This window comes from Myodes glareolus, chromosome 3 (genome assembly GCF_982192425.1).
Source record: "Myodes glareolus chromosome 3, mMyoGla1.1, whole genome shotgun sequence".
In the NCBI taxonomy this organism is placed as follows: Eukaryota; Metazoa; Chordata; class Mammalia; order Rodentia; family Cricetidae; genus Myodes; species Myodes glareolus.
Genome location: NC_142028.1, coordinates 74,390,207 through 74,409,622, shown reverse-complemented (window position 1 = coordinate 74,409,622; position 19,416 = coordinate 74,390,207). Strand labels below are relative to the sequence as shown.

Here is a 19,416-nt window from a genome sequence, read left to right as displayed (position 1 = left end):
CTATTGGAAAAAAACGTATTTTACCTTTCATAGCAGCTATCAACTGCGAATAGCTTCTTGTTCAGGGGCAGGACTTTGACTCCACTTCCCCATCTCATTGCTGGCCATTTGTCTGCGTCAACACATTATTCATGTGACTGCCATAGCAGTTTTTAAAGAAACCACACTGCTCCTATCTGGTTCCTGTTAAAATCCTTTCAGAACTCTCAAGCCCTGTCAATTCAGTCAGACGCACAGGTCATTCGTAACCTCCCTGCCTGTCAAGACCCAGACTCAGCACACATCTGTCTCCTCTGTCTGCCATCTCTCAATGCACAAATCTCCATGCTAGCACTCCCAGAGTCCTGCATGCCTATACCTCTCTCATACCTTAAGACAAGTGCCTAGGTTCTCATCATATAGAGCAGATCACTTCCAGCACCATGTTGCCCACACTTCAGCCACAGCAGGACTCAGCTTAGCCAGGAAGCCTTCCCTGTTATTCTGTCACCTCCCACCCTAATCCAGGTAAGAGACATCCTGCATTTCTTGTTCATTGACCAATTACAGTCTGAAGAAGGCTAGAGGGATCTGATATCAATTTTGACACCAAACAACTTGGACAAACCCTTTGTTACTCTTTTGTCAACGGGAACCCCACACAACTAAGAAAGAATTGTCTCTGGTAGGCTATGGCTATATGGGTGATTAACTGATTTATTGGGCAAATTATACATTCCAGATGTTGCTGCACTAACTTTAGCTGAAAATCGAAACAGCTCAGTGAAGGAAGTGTTCTTACCTGTGTGTTATAGGTGAACACCTAAAGCCTGAAGGAGGACAGTTCATTCCACACACAACCTCTGCGTGGAAGAATCGGGAGTTTAGGGGGTGTGAGTGTCATCGGAGCCTGGCTCTCAGTACCTTCTCTGCTTCTGGCACACAGCTTCTGAATTGGGCATGTGAGGAAGGCAAAGTCTTCACTTTGTTCATCTAGTTGAGCTTCTGACTCAGTAGAGGTCAGAGCCCTCGTAGGGCAGAATCGGATGGCTAGCCACAAACCGGGTCTCCTGAGGAGATTGCCCTTTCTGTCTGAATGTGAGAGGCCCTGAAATGTATTCAAAGTAGAAGAATCCAAGGAAAGAGCATTTGAGGTGTGGTTTCTAAGGCACTGGGACACAATACAGTGATCCACAGCCCTTTGTGGTTTCCTAGCCCAGTGGCCTCTGACTTGGCTTACAGGAACACACCGGGACTACTAGTCCAAGTGTGTGAGTCAGTTATTCACAGCTGAAGACATCAAGATTGACTTATAGGCAGTAAAGTCTACACATGAAAGTTCCAGCATACAAAGTCAGCATCTGTAAGGATTAGGATGAGGTGTCCAAGGATATACTTGAATACATAGAGAGTTTAATGCCAGGCTAGGCTACAGGAGACTCACAACACCCATCCTCACAAAAAATAATCATGATTGCTCTGTCCACATGTATCAAGCTATGTCTCTGTGGTGTGGTGTCTCCATTAAGGGCATTGAGCATCACTGCTCTTTCATGGATACGGCTTTCTGCTTCACTTGAGATCTTTGAGTTCAGAAATCCATATTCTATGTTTCTCAACTTGACTTGAAACAGACACTCTGTAAATATTTATTAAATTAGTAAAAGGAGGAGGAAAGAAAGAAGCAAGGACACAGTTTGAGAAAGAGAGGAAAGAAGAGCAGGCAGTAAGAAAAGAGGTCTGGGGAGTTTGAGATGTGTGCACAGAGGACCTGGAGATGGATGGCTTGACTAATTACTATCTCTCGACCCACGTGCCTGAACACCACCCACAAGTCAAACACCAGTGACCATCTTACCACTTGTAAATCCAAGGACTGTGTCACTGACTTGCTGTTTCTTTCTGTAATGCCAAAGAGACTAAAGCAACCGAGTCCAGAAACTTGGGATTCTGGGCAGCTTCATTTCCAGAAAAGTTCCAAGGTACTGTGGAGTTTGAGGGACTGAATCTCATTGTTCCTTTGCAAGTAAGCCTGCTCTAGCTGAAGATGGCACTGATAAAACCCTGCTTAACAAAGGCAAGTTCAGACATCTTCATCTCTTCCCAGTGGGGCAAGATCCTGAGATTTTATGGCCCTGCCTCCTCTCTGAGCTTCCCTAGGAGAGCTGGGAAAGAGCCATTTCTGTTCCCAGTAGGGATGCTAAGATGATCCCTGGATGCTGTCAGCAAGAGCACTAAAGTGAGGCCCTTGGGGGAAAATCAGGATAAAACAACGCACAGAGGTAGAACTGGTGACCTGTTCCCTTTTCTAGACTAATTGGGGAATAAAAGTAGTTCAGAGAAGAGGAGGTGAGGCCTGGCTGGTCAGCTGATACACAGGCCAAGGACTTAATTTCTTATTCAGATTCCTCTTTTACTGCCCAAACCCTGAGCTCTGACGCTCAATGAGTTCGTGTGTGAGTCACACTCCTCTTCCTTCCTCAACCATAGTCCTTTCTTCTCTGGTGTGTGATATCTGAGCAAGTTAACCAGATACTCTGGTGCTAATGAAGAGTCATCAACAATTGAGGCTGGAGGGTTAGATTTGAGAAAACAGTACTTGTTGGGTTTACAGAAGACCTGGTCTGATTCCCAGCACTAACATAAAAGTTCACAGCCATCTATATCTCCAGTTTTAGAGGACCTAGTATTCTATTCTGATCTCCTAAGAAACATGCATGTGAAATGTACACATAGGTGGAGACAAAACACTCATACAGATAAACAGAAAAACAAACTCAAAATGTCAACCATGACATTATAGGTAGATTTTTCTTTGGGCCAAGTGCTACAAATAATGACATGGACAATTAATATTAATTATGATAGCTTGGGCTTAATTTAGGTTTGTCTCACTAGCTCTTATAACTTAAATTAACTTACTTATACATTTTACCATTTTTTTTTACCTTTCTTTAATTTTGTATGTCTAAATCCCTGTGTCTCCACAGTGTCTCCTGAGCACCTCAATTGTCCTCTTCTTCTCTCTGCCCAGAAGACCTACCTGCCTAGCTACTGGCTGTTCAGCTTTTTATTATACCGATCACTTTAAAGCCTCTTCACAGTGTACAAATGTCCCACAATATGACATACCAACATGGAGTCAGCAGTGATATCTCCATGCCTCTGGAGTGAGAAAACACACAGGTCATGTCTCTTAAATGTAAATAAGAGTTTGTGTCTAAATATATCAAGCTCTGGAGCATGTTCTCTTGAACTTGGTGTTTCTCTGCCTTGGTAGCTGCTTCTGTAGAATTCCAATGGATTCCAACTTGGTATTGTCATCCCTGCTTTCTGTGTCTTGGTTTCCTAAGGATTCAGAAGAAGACTGGACTATAAAGTCTTCCTGGTTGTAGTAGCTGATTGATAAGGGGTTAAAATTCCTGTGAGGTGTTCCTTAAACTCAGCCAAGAGTAAAAATTGATCATAAAATGACAATTAAATAAATTGTATTGGGAACAAAGACAGAGTGTCTACAAATGTGTTTAACTATATTGCAACTGACTAAATAGAAGGTTTGGAGCTAGAGTTTGATTCATAGCATTAAAAACATGTAAAGGCAACACAGGTTCTGAACGCTACACATCCTGATGAGCAACTCCATTTTCCTGTGCTCTGTGTTATACCAGTTGTTTAGTGTGGTGCATTTGGGGGTTGAAACACTGTATAATTAATGATGTGTAATCTCAACTGCTATTCAGTAGCATGTGTTGCAACCATGACATTGACCATGATGGGTGCATTTACACCTTAGTAATTGGCAATCAACTCTAATCAGAAGCACCTTGACCCCCGAAGTGGTCATTGTTCCACAACTCTGACCCCAACTCTCTTCACCCCTGTTTATGATCCTGATTATTTCTGGAGATGCAGTGGAGTCCAGACAGAGATTTTTCTCCCTCGGGATAAATAAGGAAAGAGGTTCAGAGAGAAGCAGACAGAACCAATTGAATGACACATACAGAATGGCACAGTCACCCTGACTTCCCTGGTTTTGGTCATTGAGATTTTATTATAGATTTATGGGAAGGGATTCAAGAGGGAGACATACACACTATTTGAATTAGATATGGATGTTATCAACATGGCAGAAAAACAGATACATGATAGAAATCAGGACTCTAAAAGGTAGGTAGATATGGCTGGGCCACATGGCTGCTCCGAAGGACTGCACATGCAGTATTTCTTAATGACTGCAACACTTAGACATTCCCAAGAATATTTTCACCTGCCCATTGCACAGATAAAGGAACAGTGACCTGGAAAACACAAGCAATTTGGCAAAGGTCACCCAGCTGGTGAGTGGTAGAACCAACTCCAGGGCCTGGCCACTTGCTTCTGGGGTGAGGCTGAATCTGCCCCTTGACTACCAGATGCTTAATGTGAGAGTTCAAGCTAATGGCTCTACCTCTGCTCTAACCAAAATGTTCCTGCTGCTGAGAGCTGGGCCGACTTCACAGAGGTCATGAGATCACCCCAGAGGTCAGCATTAAGAAAAGTCAAACTCTAGAGATTTCACTCTGACTCAGGTGAACCCACAGTCCTGAAGGAGAAAATAGTGAGCTTGGAGAAAGGAGAAGACAGCAGATCCACAGGTCTCACAACAGGGACGCCTTAATTGGCCCCCAGATGACAATGTCTCATTAATGGACCATGTGAGAATTGGCTCATTTGCTAAAATGAGTACTTGGAAAAGTTTTCTGCTTTTGTGTCTGGAGAAAGACCCAGAGGGTAAGAGCAAGAGGTTGTGTTGTTACTAAACAATGAGACAATTAAAATCGTCCCTTGGGACATTGCTATGAATCTCCTAGCGAGTTTCACGCGTGTTTCCTCACCAGATCCTCACAGCAGGCCTAGATGGTAAATCTATGGTTCCCATTTCATAGACGTGGTGAATATGATGGCAGACACTTAGCCTTTGTCATAGCTAAGCCTAGGAGAGTTATTGATGCTGTTTTAAAGCATTTTGGTGATCTATGAGTTAAGCTCTGTGAGACTAACATAGACAGCTCTTTACTCTTTTAGACCCTTGAACACTAAACCCTCCAAATAAAGTGTTTCTCAAGCAAGTGGGATAATCTATGGGAGCCCGGAACCTTCATGTGCGGCCCTATCCATCACCCCAGGGTTCCCCTCCTGGCTGTAGGCCTTATCCATCACCCAAGCATCAACCCTCTTCTTTGTTGTCTGGAAATTTGAAAGATCTCCCTGCTATCAAGCAATAACTACCTGTCACAGGAGCAACCTACACATGTGCTCAGCATTCAGGGTCCTGTGATTAGAATTTCAAGGCTCTGAGGAGTGTGTGAGATAACATAGGGACACAGAGGTCTGACAAACAAGAGGATGTTCAGAAGAATGCTGATGATGTCAACAAAAAAGAGAAAACAGTATATAAGGATGGTGGTGATGATCACAGCAATTGTGATAACTACGAATATGACTTTTGTCAGTGTTTGCTCAAAACATTTATATTAAATGTAGTGCTACCCTTGATTTCAAGGTCAGGAAACTGAAGTGTAGAGTTTGTAACATATCAGCACCTACAGGCAAAACTTTGCATATTAAGGTGTTATACTTGGTGTGGGATGCTAAGTGTTTAACAAGCAACTCTCCATAAGAACAGGAACAAAGGAGGGTGAAGTCAGGCCTGCTCTAAGCCAGTTGGCAGCCATGATGTTAAGCCCATGCATAGTCTCCTTCTCTGACACCTGAGCCTGGCATTCATTGGTTCACTGCACAAGTTAATAGTTCGGTCCTTGTTGCAGTGATAAAATACCTAACACAAGACACTTGAGGAAGAGTTGATTTAGACTGAGAGACTGAGGGCATAGTCAGTAATGGCAGGGAAGTCATGGCAGTAGCAACAGACTCAGGGTCACATTGCATTCCCAGTCAGGAAACAGACAGATGGATGTCCTTCCTCTGACCACTCTGTCCTTTTACACTTTCTAGGACCCCAGATCCTGGAAAGGTGACAACCACATGGAGCACCCCATATCAGTTAAGCCTTTCTGGAAACACACTCACAATATCCATGGTGATTCTAAGTCCACAAGAGCTGACAGTGAAAACGACCATGATAAGGAGTGAGAGGATGACCAGGCAAAGGAGTTCACAGGGGGCTGCAGAGAATGCCCTCCCCTCCACTTAAGTCTTCAGATCGTGTCCTCTTGAAGACATCCTTGATGAGGATTCAGGTGCGACAGAAATATCTTAACAGTCTTTCCCATTTCTAAGAAGGATACCCATGAATCTCTCCACACTCATTCTTGCCGATTTCACAGTTTCTGACTCTGCTTCTTCACAGAGGGATGGTTGCTGCATTGGTACATGAGGCTGGAGGGAGCAGAAGTAGGATAAAGGGTTCCCCTTGCTGTAGGTACTATGGAGACAGGCCGTGGGAGACAGACTTCAGGGAATCAGATCAGCTTTATTCCAGAATATTAGAAATATAAAGTATTGAGGAGCCTGGGGGTCAATCCCTGATTTCCATTAAATAGCAGGGTCCTATTATAAGCCGTTGTATGTTGTAGCAGGGTCCTATACCAGAGTTCCTCGTACAAGTCTTAGTTACCATATTGCACTTCTAGCAAGGATCTGTGCTAAGAATCATGCTAAAGATAAATCAGACATAAAGGTTTAGAGACAGCTTTCACATAAGATAGTCCTCCAGGACCAGGGACATTCTCCAGATAGGGGCAGGTAGAGAGCAAAAATCTCACTGGGGGTGAGGGAACACCCATGTATTTGAGCTTTGGGGGAAAAACGTCCCAAGCCATGATAGACTGTGACTTCCACACAGCAACAACAATTATATTTCATAGATGTTCACAGCCATCTAACCAACCCATGGGCCACAACACACACATGAATATAGATGCTTACCCAAACACCATTTCTCCTTCCAAACTAAAAACAACCAAATGTCCTACACAGTGTTCTTTTCACTGAACGATTTTCTCCTCACCATTGTCTTCAGGTACATCCCAGAAATAGACACAGGGCTCTGTTGTTCATTTTTAGGTTGGAAGAGTATGTCATACAAAACTATGTGTAATCAGCATGAGTATGATCCTTCTCCTCAATCCTCCATAGGGATCTGGCCATAGAGACCACAGGCTCAAGCTATAGAGGGGATGTGACAGCATTAGACCATTTGGACCACTGCCTCCTATAACCTACTTGTACCTTCAGGGACTCCAAGATATATTTGAAGTCTCACATTGGCATTTGATGTCAGTTTTGTGACCCATGTTAAAGATGCCCACTATATTATGGGCATTGATGAAAAAAGAAGGATAAAAGGGAACCAAAGCATTTTTATCCATTGAAATATATTTATAGATATGCATTTAAATATAAATATCTCTAAGATATACAGATAGATAGATGGATAGATAGATGGATAGATAGATAGATAGATAGATGACAGACAGACGAATACAAGGACTGAGTTCATGTGGTCATTTGAAGGCTTGTGGTCTTAAAATAAGACCACAAATAAAATAAATAAATTTATTAAATTTATTTATTATTTTAATAATAATATTAAATAAATTATTACATTAAATAAATGTAATAAATAAATACATTTAAATAAATAAAATTTATTTTAATTTTAATTAAAAAATTTTAATTAAATAAAAACAAAACAGATAAATAGATTCAATGTGCCTCTGTCATATTCTGGTAGTGATGAAATTCCCAAATGGATCCTAACATTCAATGCTACCTACAATTGATTCAGAAGAGTCATGTGGTGGTTTGAATAAGAATGGCCCCATAGGCTCATATATTTTAATGAGTTAGCAGACAGTGCTACACATTGAAAGGATGAGAAGTACTAGAATGTGTGACCTTTTTTGAGGAAGTATGTCACTAGATGTGGGATTTTAGGTTTCAAAAGCCCATACAAAAGGCACTTCCTCTGCCTGTAGATCAGGATGTAGCTTTTAGCTACTGCTCCAGTGCCATGAGTGTCACCATGCCCCTACCATGATGATAAATAATGAACTAAACCTCCAGAACTGTAAGCAGGCCCTGAGCAACATGATTGGTTGTAAGGAGGCCACTTGTCTGTTTTTGCTCAGCCCCAAAATAATCACACAAACCATATTATTTAAATCACCGTGTGGGCCATTAGCTCTATCTTCTTATTTGCTAACTCTTACATCTTAATTTAACCCATCTCCATTAATCTGTGCATCACCACGAGGTTATGGCCTACCAGCAAAGTTTTAGCATATCTGTCTCCTGCATCAGCTCCATGGCTTCTCTCCAACTCCATCTCCTTTCTCCCAGCATTCAGTTTAGTTTTCCCCCGCCTATCTACCCTATCAGGCCAAGCCAGTTTCTTTTTTAACCAATGATACTCACAGCCTACATCACCTCCCCCTTCTGTTCAAATAAAAAAGGGAGGTTTTAACTTTAACATAGTAAAATTACATATAACAAAACAGTTATCAAGCAAGAATTGCAGCTATTATATTTATATATACTTTATCTTTTGTCGTAACTCAAGAAAACTATAATAACTATTCTCCAACTCCATCAAAGACTTCAGAATGATATAATATTACCTAAGTAAACAGGAAGTGCATTATAAACAACTTCCAAAACTCTAGATTTGACAGAAACATCTTGCTGCCTGGATGGTCACCCACAGTTCTTCTGTATAGTTGGGGTACTATCTTCAGCCTACAGGCCCATAGTATCCAGTAGACTTTTCCATGAAGCAGGAAATTTCAAAGACAGTTCTACCTATATTGGCAGTTTGTCAGTCACTTTCTTCTGTGACCTGCAGAATGTCTGGCAGACTTTTTCATGAAGAAGGAACCCCGAAGAATCGTCTCACCTTTCAACAAGTTCAGTAGTCATTTCTCTGCAGGTCTTGTAAGTCCAGTTCATCAAGCAGTCCAGGCAAAAGTACTTTTTTGCCCAAATGTAAAGAACCTCTTCAATGCCCATCATCCTCTTGACATAGATTGGTGCTGTCAGGAGCATATGTGTCTCATTGTCATGCAAAGCCCTAAGTCCTTAAAGCTTTTTAAAAACCATTTTCTGAAGGTCTTTAAAAGGTTTGAAGAATGTCAATCCATCTGAAATACATATCTGTCCATCTAGAAAATATAACTAACAGGACTATAAGTTTGATTATTAGAGATGATTATCTATTAACCTATATTTCTAAATGAGCTGCACAAACACAATACCTTAATCAAGACCAAAAATAGATGTATAACAAAATTGACCTTAAATTTATATCAATAAACCAAGATCCATACCCATGGAAATCTCTATTGCATATCTCCCTTTAAATGTAAGACAATATTTGGAAATATTGGTGTAGTTCTCTCCAAATTGCTCCTTGTTGTTTATTGGGAAAAGTAATTTTTTGAGGAGTGTTCAAGGTGACCTTTCATAAAGGTCTTGGACAGAGATAGAAGGAATGTACCTAAAAATAATAAAGACAACATATAGCAAGCCAGCAGCCAACATCAAATTAAGTGGAAAGAAACACAAAGCAATCCCACTGAAATCAGAAACAAGACAAGGCTGTCCACTTTATCCACACCTATTAAATATAGTACTTGAAGGTCTAGCTATAGCAATAAGACAGCAAAAGGAGATCAAGGGGATACAAATTGGAAAAGAAGAAGTCAAATTTTTACTCATTGCTGATGATATGATAGTATACATAAGTGACCCAAAAAATTCTACCAAGGAACTCATACAACAAATAACCACTTTCAGTAATGTAGCAGGACACAAGGTTAACTCAAAAAAAATCAGTAGCCCTCCTATACACAGATGGTAAATGGGCTGAGAAACGAATCAGAGAAACATCACCTTTTACAATAGTGACAAATAACAAAATATCTTGGGGTAACTCTAACCAAACAAATGAAGGACCTGTATGACAAAAACTTTAAATCTTTAAAGAAAGAAATATAAGAAGACATCATAAAATGCAAATATCTACCATATACTGTTAGATAGATAGGACTAACATAGTAAAAATAGCAATCTTATCAAAAGAAATCTACATATTCAAGGCAATACCTGTCAAAATCCCAACACAGTTCTTCACAGACCTCAAAAGAACAATACTCAACTTCAGATGGAAAAACAAAAACAAACAAACAAAAAAAACAAGAAAGTCAAAACAATCTTGTACAAAAAAAGGAACTTCTGGAGGTATCACCATCCCCGATTTTAAACTCTACTGTAGAACTATATTGGCATAAAAACAGGTGAGCAAGGGAATTCAATTCTATACCCAGATATCAATTCACACACCTACGAACACCTAATTTTTGACAAAAATTCTAAAATTATAAGATGAATAAAAGAAAGCATCTTCAACAAATGATGCTGGTATAACCGGATGTTCACACGTAGAAGAATGCAAATAGATCTATATCTATCCCCATGCACAAAATTCAAGTTCAAATGGATGAAATACCTCAACATAAAACCAACCACAGTGAACCTCATAGAAGAGAAAATTGGAGGTAGCCTTGAACACATTGATACAGGAGACAACTTCCTAAATATAAGTCCAGTAACACAGACATAGAGGGTAGCAATTAATAAATGGACCCCCAAAACTGAATAGTAAAGCAAAGGACATTGTCAAAAGGACATAATGGCAGCCTACAGAATGGGAAAAGATCATCACCAACCCCACATCTGACAGAAGACTGATTTTCAACACATACAAAGAACTCAAGAAACTAGACATCAAAGAACAAAAATCCAATAAAAATTGGAGTACAGACCTAAACAGAGAACTCTCAACGGAAGAATCTCAAATGGTTACAAGACACTTAAGGAAATGCTCATCATTCTTAGCCATTAGAGAAAAGCAAATCAAAACAACACTGTCAGAATGGGCAAGATCAACAACACTGATGACAGTTTATACTGGAGTGGATGTGGAGTAAGGGGAACACTTCTCCACTACTGGTGGGAGTGAAAACTTGTACAGCCACTTTGGAAATCAGTATGTCGGTTTTATAGAAAATTGGGAATCAATCTACCTTAAGACCCAGCAATACCACCTAGGCATATATGCAAAGGATGCTCAATCATACCAAAGGACATTTGTTCAGATATTCATAGCAGCATTATTCATAAGATCTAGAGCCTGGAAACAACCTAGATATCCCTCAACTGAAGAATGGATAAGAAACATCTGGTACATTTACACAACAGAGTACTATTCAGCGGTGAAAAATGATAACATCTTGAAATTTTCAGGCAAATGAATAGAACTAGATAAAACATACTGAGTGAGATAACCTAGACCAAGAATGGCCAATACTGTACATAATCATAATTGGATAATAAACATAAAGGATAACTAGCCTACACTCCACAACCCCAGAGAACCTAGATAGCAAAGAGGACCCTAAGAGAGACTTACATGGATCCACCTTGGAGGAGAAAAAGACAAGATTTCCTCAGTGAATGTGAGCATGGAGGAGGCAGTGGGGAAAATGGAAAGGAAGAAGGGATAAAAGAAACAGAAGAGGAAATAATTTATAGCTCAATAAAAATAATAAAAAAGAAAAAAAGAATTGTGTCTGTGGTCCAGCCTCCTGAAACTAAACAAGTCAATTTCTGATAAAGTCACAAACGAAGGACAATTCATTACCAATATCCCCAACAGTAAGAAAAAGAAGAATTGCAATACTAGGCCAGGGCCAATGCCCCTCCCGCTCAGATACGTCAAAGCAATAACCAGATAAGGGCAAAGCCTGGGATTTGTCCACACTTGCCCATGAATGGAAAGGCCTTAGCCCACTCATGCTAGCCCTATCCAATAAGAAATGTACAAATATGATTGTCACTTGCATAAAATAATCCTAGATCAAGTGCTTTTAGAATTCCTTTAGTTATGTATAAAAGAGCCTACAAGCTTTTCTTGGGGGTCACTGTAGGCAGAGGCTGCTTGTTCATTTCTTAGCCACCCATACCTGAAATAATCACTCAGAAACTTTCCCGGCCTGCAGATGCGAACTGGTGATCCCTGATAAACCTAGGGGAGAGGAATGAAGGGGCAAGAGACACGAGAAATGACAGCAAGACAGGATTTCTGATCAAGCCGTCCCCTTTATTATTTCCTCAGAAGCTGTTATATAGCAAACGGGCAGGGTGGGGGGAAGGGTATCAGAGGGGAGGGAAGGGTGTCAAGAAACTCAGGTCTGCTGGAATTCAGGTCCGGAGACATCCCCGGCCGATAAGTAAATACTGAGGGTCTGTAATTGTTGACTAACAAAGGAAAATGCTAACTGATTCCGGAGCCTAGTGTCTGCAGGTCTCTGCTAGGAGATAAGATGCCAGGTTGATTTCCTAGACCCTCCAGAGGCGATAGAGGTAAATATTTTTTCTTAACTTGTGAACTTAAGATGGCTATAAACAAAATGCAGGTCTCAAAATACAGATTTTTGCTTCTGGCAAGAAACTATATCAACTACAGTACTGCTTGGTCTATTAGCTTATGCTTATTTCTAGCTAACTCTTACATCTTAAATTAACCAATCTCTAATAATCTGCGCATCGCCACAAGATCATGGTCTACAGATAAGGTTTTGACATCTGTCTCCTGTGGCGACTACATGTCGCCTCTCTGACTCCACCTTCTTTTCTCCTCTATCTCTTCTACCTTCTGCTTTCTGCACTGCCATAGGCCCAAAGAAGCTTCTTTATTAAACAATGGTAATAAAACACATTTACAGCATACAGAGGGGAATACCACATCAGGTTCCATTCACCATTTTTGACTTTGTGCTGGATGCATGGTCCCATCATACTAGTACTTTCTAGAGATAGTAAACACTCTTGCTGATTGCAAACATGGTTGGTGGTCCTTTGTGGGACTTCTCCAGGACCCTAACAACACAAGCATGATAGCATGATAGTAGAGAGAGCAAAAGGCTGAGGCACCATATGCTAAGTATCACAGCAGTGTTGTCAGGACAGATGTAAGGTGATAGATGGTGGAACAGAACCAATAAGGTTCAGAGAACAAACTTCACAGATAAGTTCAATGTGGTCTGTGGGGAAACACAATGACCTCTCTGTTAAAAATGATGCAACGCTAAAAGTGTAAGCAGCTGGGGTCTCATTAGAACCTTACAAATTCTGTTCCCATTTCAGACAGCAGGCAATGGCACTTCCCATTGTTGACTGCTGATGGTTGACTTTCTTTCTACGCTTGGATGATGGTAGGTATGGATTGCCTCTCATCTTCAGAGAAGCTCTTACCTGACCAAGCAGAAAAGTCCTGTCTGATTCAGTGCCTGAACTATTCTTTTCTAAGGAGGCCTGAGGCTCCAGTTTTATTCTGTGGTCACATATTTTTGGATAGTGGGTACACTCCATTCATTCCTATTGTTTAATTATATATATATATATATATATATATATATATATATATATTTTTAGAAGGGCCACAAGTTTCTCTTTCAATAGACAAGAATGGCTCCCTTTTTAGCAAGTAGAAACTTTCTTCAAACTCCTAAGGGAATGGGGACTCTTGTCTAAATGCCTGACCTTGAAAAATGACTTTCTCAGGGGACCAGGTACTCCATTATAGAATATTTCAGGATTTTTAAAGTATGGCTTAGTTTATCAAAATTGCTAAAGTTTAAAGTGAGCAAAGATGTACCTAGACAAATATTACGATGAACATGAATAGACCTTAGAAATTTATAAATCTTGATTATAAAAATGAATGAATGAAATTTATGCCCTGGCAATACTGAAGCATGCATGGGCAGTCCGTATATGGTGGTTCTGTGGAACCTGTCCATATTGGGTTTCATGGTCTAAGTCAACAAGGACCACTGACCAGTTCTCTTCCTCAAGAGGGCACCAGATCTCATTATAGATGGTTGTGACCCACCAAGTGATTGCTGGGAATTGAACTCAGGACCTTTGAAAGTGTTCTTAACTGCTGATATACCTTATTTACCAAGCATATGTTACTTATCTAAATTTTCTAGCAGTTTGTTGTAAATTTGTATGAGAGTAGGCAGAGTTATCAGGCTATATTGTTCCACAGTTGTACTGATTTATTCCAAAGAATTATTTTGTTTAAAGAGGCTATCATTTACTATATTTGCATCCTTCAAAACCTACACAAATTTTCTCAAAGGAAAAGGCATAAGGGAACTTGTGGGAGCCAAATTTACATTTTAAGTTCTAATTATTGTGCCTTAGAGATCCTTGAAACAAGTATGTCTCTAGTCTGCAAGCCTCTTATTCAAAGACAAATAGTTTCTGAAATGCTGAAGGCCATTGCTTATGGGCGATAACAAGTCACATTTTTACTCCCCAAACAATTAAACCAGGTGGTGGTGTTACATGCCTTTAATACCAGCACTAGCAATGCAGAGACAGGCAGAAACCAAGGCAGATCTCTGTGAATTTAAGGGCCAGTTGTCTAAAGAGCTAGTTCTAGGACAACCAGGATGATACAGAGAAACCCTACGTAAAAAAAAAAAAAAAAAAAAAAAAAAAAAAACTAAACTAAAAAAACTAAACAATCAATTTGGACCACTTCCTCTTAAAACATTCTTGTGTTTTCAGGGACTGCTAGAGTTAACTGTGCTTGCATACTGGCATTCTACGGTATACTCCTCCATGTACCAGATCTGCAACCCTGTATGTTAAATAACACCTAGTTCATGATGGGCAATGAGGTTGTATAATGTTTTCTGGTTCCTGTCACAAGACTTTCTATTGTTAAGATACCAACACATACCAAACTGCCCTACAGATTCCATGCGCCTCTATCGTAGTCTCAGTTCCCACTTTTTTGAAATTACCAAATGGATCCTAAAGATCAATGGAAAAGTGTGAGGACCTTATAAGAGGCACAACAATCTTGAAACAAGAAGGTTGGAGGGCTACTGACTTCCAAAGTCAAAGCCTACCTCAAAGTCATAGGAATGAGAACAGAAAAACTTCAGCTTGGGATTGATATGGGAAGTAATAGAATGGGAACGAAACTCCAAACATGTAAAGATTCATGAGAGAGTTATTGACAACCATGCTGAGCAGGCCAATTAAGATTTTAAATCCTTTTTATTGATAGAAAGACCAATGGTAGGCTTGAGCTTCCGAAGAAATCTGTTAGTGCCCAAATTCAGTGATATGTCTTTTAAGGCAAAACCCACAAATATACGTAAGAGTTATATGATGATCAGAGTAACTTGAAACGCTCACTCCTGGAAGAGCATAGTAGTTATTTTACACATGACTTGACAACTATTTTGGTTAATATGACAGGACCAGAGAGTCAAGGCCATGAAGATCTCAAATGTGTTGGCAAGAAGTATGTGATTGTTATAGGAGGTGGGTAGAGGTCTGAGAACTGTCTAAGCAAGTAAAAGAAGTCAGAACAGGATAGTGTTCCCTTAGTCATTCCAACATTAGCACTAAAATGTATTCTCAATAAATATTAATCAAGGACATAAATGTCATTCAATGAGAAAAGTACTGTTTTCCAAAGATAATGATGAGATAAGAGATATCTACACACAAAAGAATAAAATTGAACCCTTGCTACATGCCATACACAAAAACCAATACAAATTATTCAAAATACAAATGAATAATTTGAAAACTAGAAGATTATTAAAAATTGATCAAAATGTAAATGAATCTTTTAAAACCTAGGAGAAATTTTCATGATCTCATGTTGGGAATTTTTTCTTGGATATATTACAAGAAAATGAGATAAAAATAAATGAGTTGTATTTTACCAAAATAGAAATGTTTATGATGCAAAGGACATGATCAGAAACTGAAACTTCAGCCAAGCATGTCACAAGCCTATAATCACAATACTTGGGAGGTGGGGACAAGATGATCAGAAATTCAAGAGCATCTTTAGGTACATTAAAAATTCTAAGACAACATGGGATATATAAAACATTCTCTTATAGTAAACTGCCAAATAAACAATAATAATAAATCCTAACTGATGAATGGATTGTATCCAGTGTCCCTCAAAGAATAGCTAAGACAATCAGACAGGCATTATTCGGGAGGAAGTGAGCAAGACATTATTAGGAAGAATATGGTTGAGATCCTGAGTCACAGAGGAATTTTCCAATTGGCTACTCTGTAGCTGATAAGAAAAGATACCTAGCCCTAAAGTGTAGGAAATGAGCCGGCAGTCATCAGGCAAGTGGTGTTGCCTCTTGCAGCAGGAGTTGGGAGGGTTGCAATGAAATACAGAACCCCTAATTCCTAATTTTGTGCCATGTGCCACACAATTCAGAGTTCATCATGTTTACCCACATATCACATTGAATTTATATATGAAGTTTGGTCTCTGGCCTGTACCAATTTTATTCTACACACTATTGCTTTAATTTTAATAATGACAGCCTGTGCTGTACTACTTAGACTATAGCACATCAGCCTCTACTGTTTCCAGTATAATGTCATTAACAGCATGTTTCCTGATGGTTTACAGGCATACTATTGACATCTGTGAGAATACATCAAGCTACACACCTCCTGTTAGTCACTTGCTTCTCTGTACTGGAACTTTAGATACCAGATTATTGTCAAATGATGTAAGTTGCTTCTCTGTAGAAGTAAAATATTTCTATCCTTTTGCTGTCAGGCTAGGCCATGGTGCTTTCATTGGCAAAAGAGTGCGTGCAAAGAGATGCATCACTACTGGAAAGATGAGTTATCATGAGGCTTATCCACTCTTCTTCTCCTTCTGTTATAGAATGTATTGAATACAGGAATTCTCCTTCAGGATGTATCTGAGAGTAGCTACACAAGGTTACTCCCAATCTACAACAAATGTGAGCAATAAGTAAGCCTTTGTACTTATAACCACAAAGATTATTGAGATATTTTCATCTGAACTGTAGTGTAATCTATTCATTAAGACTGCCATCTGTGTTTTAAGAACATTTATTTCAAGTTATGTTGAATCAAATGCTCAATATTGTTTACAAACCACAAAGACACTATTTCTGTCTTAAACATTGAGCATTTATCCAACGTTCACCTAAGATTTCATCATCCTGACTCAAGAGTCCATTTACCATATCCATCATCTTGAGAAATGCTCTCTTGAGTTCTTTGTTCCTCAGACTATAGACCATGGGGTTGAGCAAGGGTGAGAAGGCATTGTAAAAGAGTGAGATCTGCTTGTCATGCTCAGGAGAGGAGCTTGAGTTGGGCCTCATGTAGATGTAAGTGGCTGGAATGTAGAAGAGTGTGACCACAGTCAAGTGGGAAGCACAGGTAGAGAAAGCCTTGAAGCGACCCTGGGTGGACTTGATCTTGAGAATAGCCATGGCAATACGAATATAAGAGGCCACAATGAGGGAGACTGGGGCAACAATAATGAAGACACTCATAACTAAATCCATTATTTCAATGATATGAGTGTCCATGCATGCCAACCTACGTACTGAGGGTCCTTCACAGAAGTAATGGTTGACCTTGTTAGGGCCACAGTATAGAAACCTCATGGTGAAGAAGGTGTGTATCAGAGAGAAGAAGAAACCACAGACCCAGGCACCGGCAGCCAACCAGAAGCACAAGTCCCAGGTGAGGATGACACTATAACTCAATGGGTAGCAAATTGCCACATACCGGTCATAAGCCATGACCACAAAGAGGACACACTCTGTGAGTGCCAGTGCACCAAACATATACATCTGAAGCCAACATCCAGCAAAGGAGATGGTCTGAGAATTAGCAAGTAGATGCACCAACATCTGGGGCATGGTGGTAGTAACATCGCCCATATCCAACAGGGCAAGAATACAGAGGAAGAAATACATGGGAGTGTGGAGATGTGTGTCCAGGCAGATCAACAAGATGATGAGTACGTTTCCCAGGACTGAGCACAGGTAGATGAGAAGGAACACAATGAAGAGGGTGCTGTTGGTCATGGGGTCACTGGAGAAGCCAAGCAGGATAAACTCAGAAACCTAACTTTGGTTCTGTCCTGGAATCATCCAAATCACTGGGTCTGTAAGAAAATCACATTCAACTATATGTCACCTGATACATGGTAACCCAGCAAGATGGCCTCTACAGAGGTAGGAAGCCTGGAGTATTTATTCCAAATATACTGCTCAGTTTCTGTGCACTCTTCCCAAGTTACCCAACTTATATGACCTCTTGATGCCTCAATCTCTTCATTTATAAAATGAGGCTGATGAGACTCATGTCTGGCATTATTGTAAACATCTAAAGTGACTCACAAAGCTCCTAGAAACACTGTGTAACATGCTATATGAATACTCACTCTCTCATACCAGGAATCCCCATAGCAAGAAGCTAGCTATACCAACTGAAATGATGAAGACTGGTTTCAACTGAGAGACTCTGTGTCATTGAATAAGATGGAAGGAAACTGGGGAAGAATCCCATATTAGTCTCTGCCCCGCCTACAAACACAGACATGTTTGCACACAGATATATACAAAAGAGAGATAGTAAACAAATAAATGAAGGTAACAGAACACAGGAGACACAGACCCACACACATGTTGCCTTGTGATTGATGACTATACTACATTGTACATGGGACTTGATAGCCTTTTCAAAAAATGCAGATGAGTTGTTACTCATGTAATAAATCTCTGTCATTTTACCTTTGGCTGCTGCACCCACACAAAACCAATTCAAGGTGTACCATAGATTTAACTGCTAAGTATAAAACAACCAAAGTCTAAAATCAAACCAAATACGTGTCTTTCTCCTTTGGGGGGATTAAGAGAAAAATTTCTTTTTTTATTTTTATTGCTTTATAAATAATACCATTCAACATTTTCACTTCCTCTCATCCTCCCCCTCCCTCACTCCCCTTCCCTCACTCCCCCTCCCCACTCCAGTCCTAAGAGAAGGCAGGGTACCCTGCCCTGTGGGAAGTCCAATGCCCTCCTTCCTCCATCCAGAAGCCAATGACAATGGCACAGAGAAAACTTTCTTTAAAAAAATAATATGGAAAAGTACTTAACATAGAGAGAAGAATGGCATACCAGAAAGAATTTTAAAAATGTACTCAAAGGATTTATGCCAAGATTTAGAAAATTAAAGTCTGTACATAAACATAAAAGCAGCCCCCTCAACAGAATAACGGAAGAGAAAGAACATTTCACAAAGGAGTCTAAGTGAGCACTGATTAAGCATAAAAGTGCCTAGCACCAAAACTCACAATGTCAATGCTCACCCGTACTAACCTGATCTCCGAAGCTCCCATCACCTCATATTGGTGGAGAATATTTGATCACACTGTGAACCCAAGTTTGTAGTTGAGTTAATTAAATGAATAAATAAAATTAACCCTGGGTCAAGACACTGAGTTAGCAATTACTTGACAGAAAGTAATCATAGAGC

The 19,416-nt window shown here is 39.9% G+C and overlaps 1 pseudogene; it reads right to left on the bottom strand.

The window, feature by feature from the left end:
* Positions 1-802: 802 nt before the first annotated feature.
* On the bottom strand, positions 803-18,029 carry LOC148122694 (olfactory receptor 2A12-like; annotated as a pseudogene).
* Between the last annotated feature and the right edge of the window lie 1,387 nt (positions 18,030-19,416).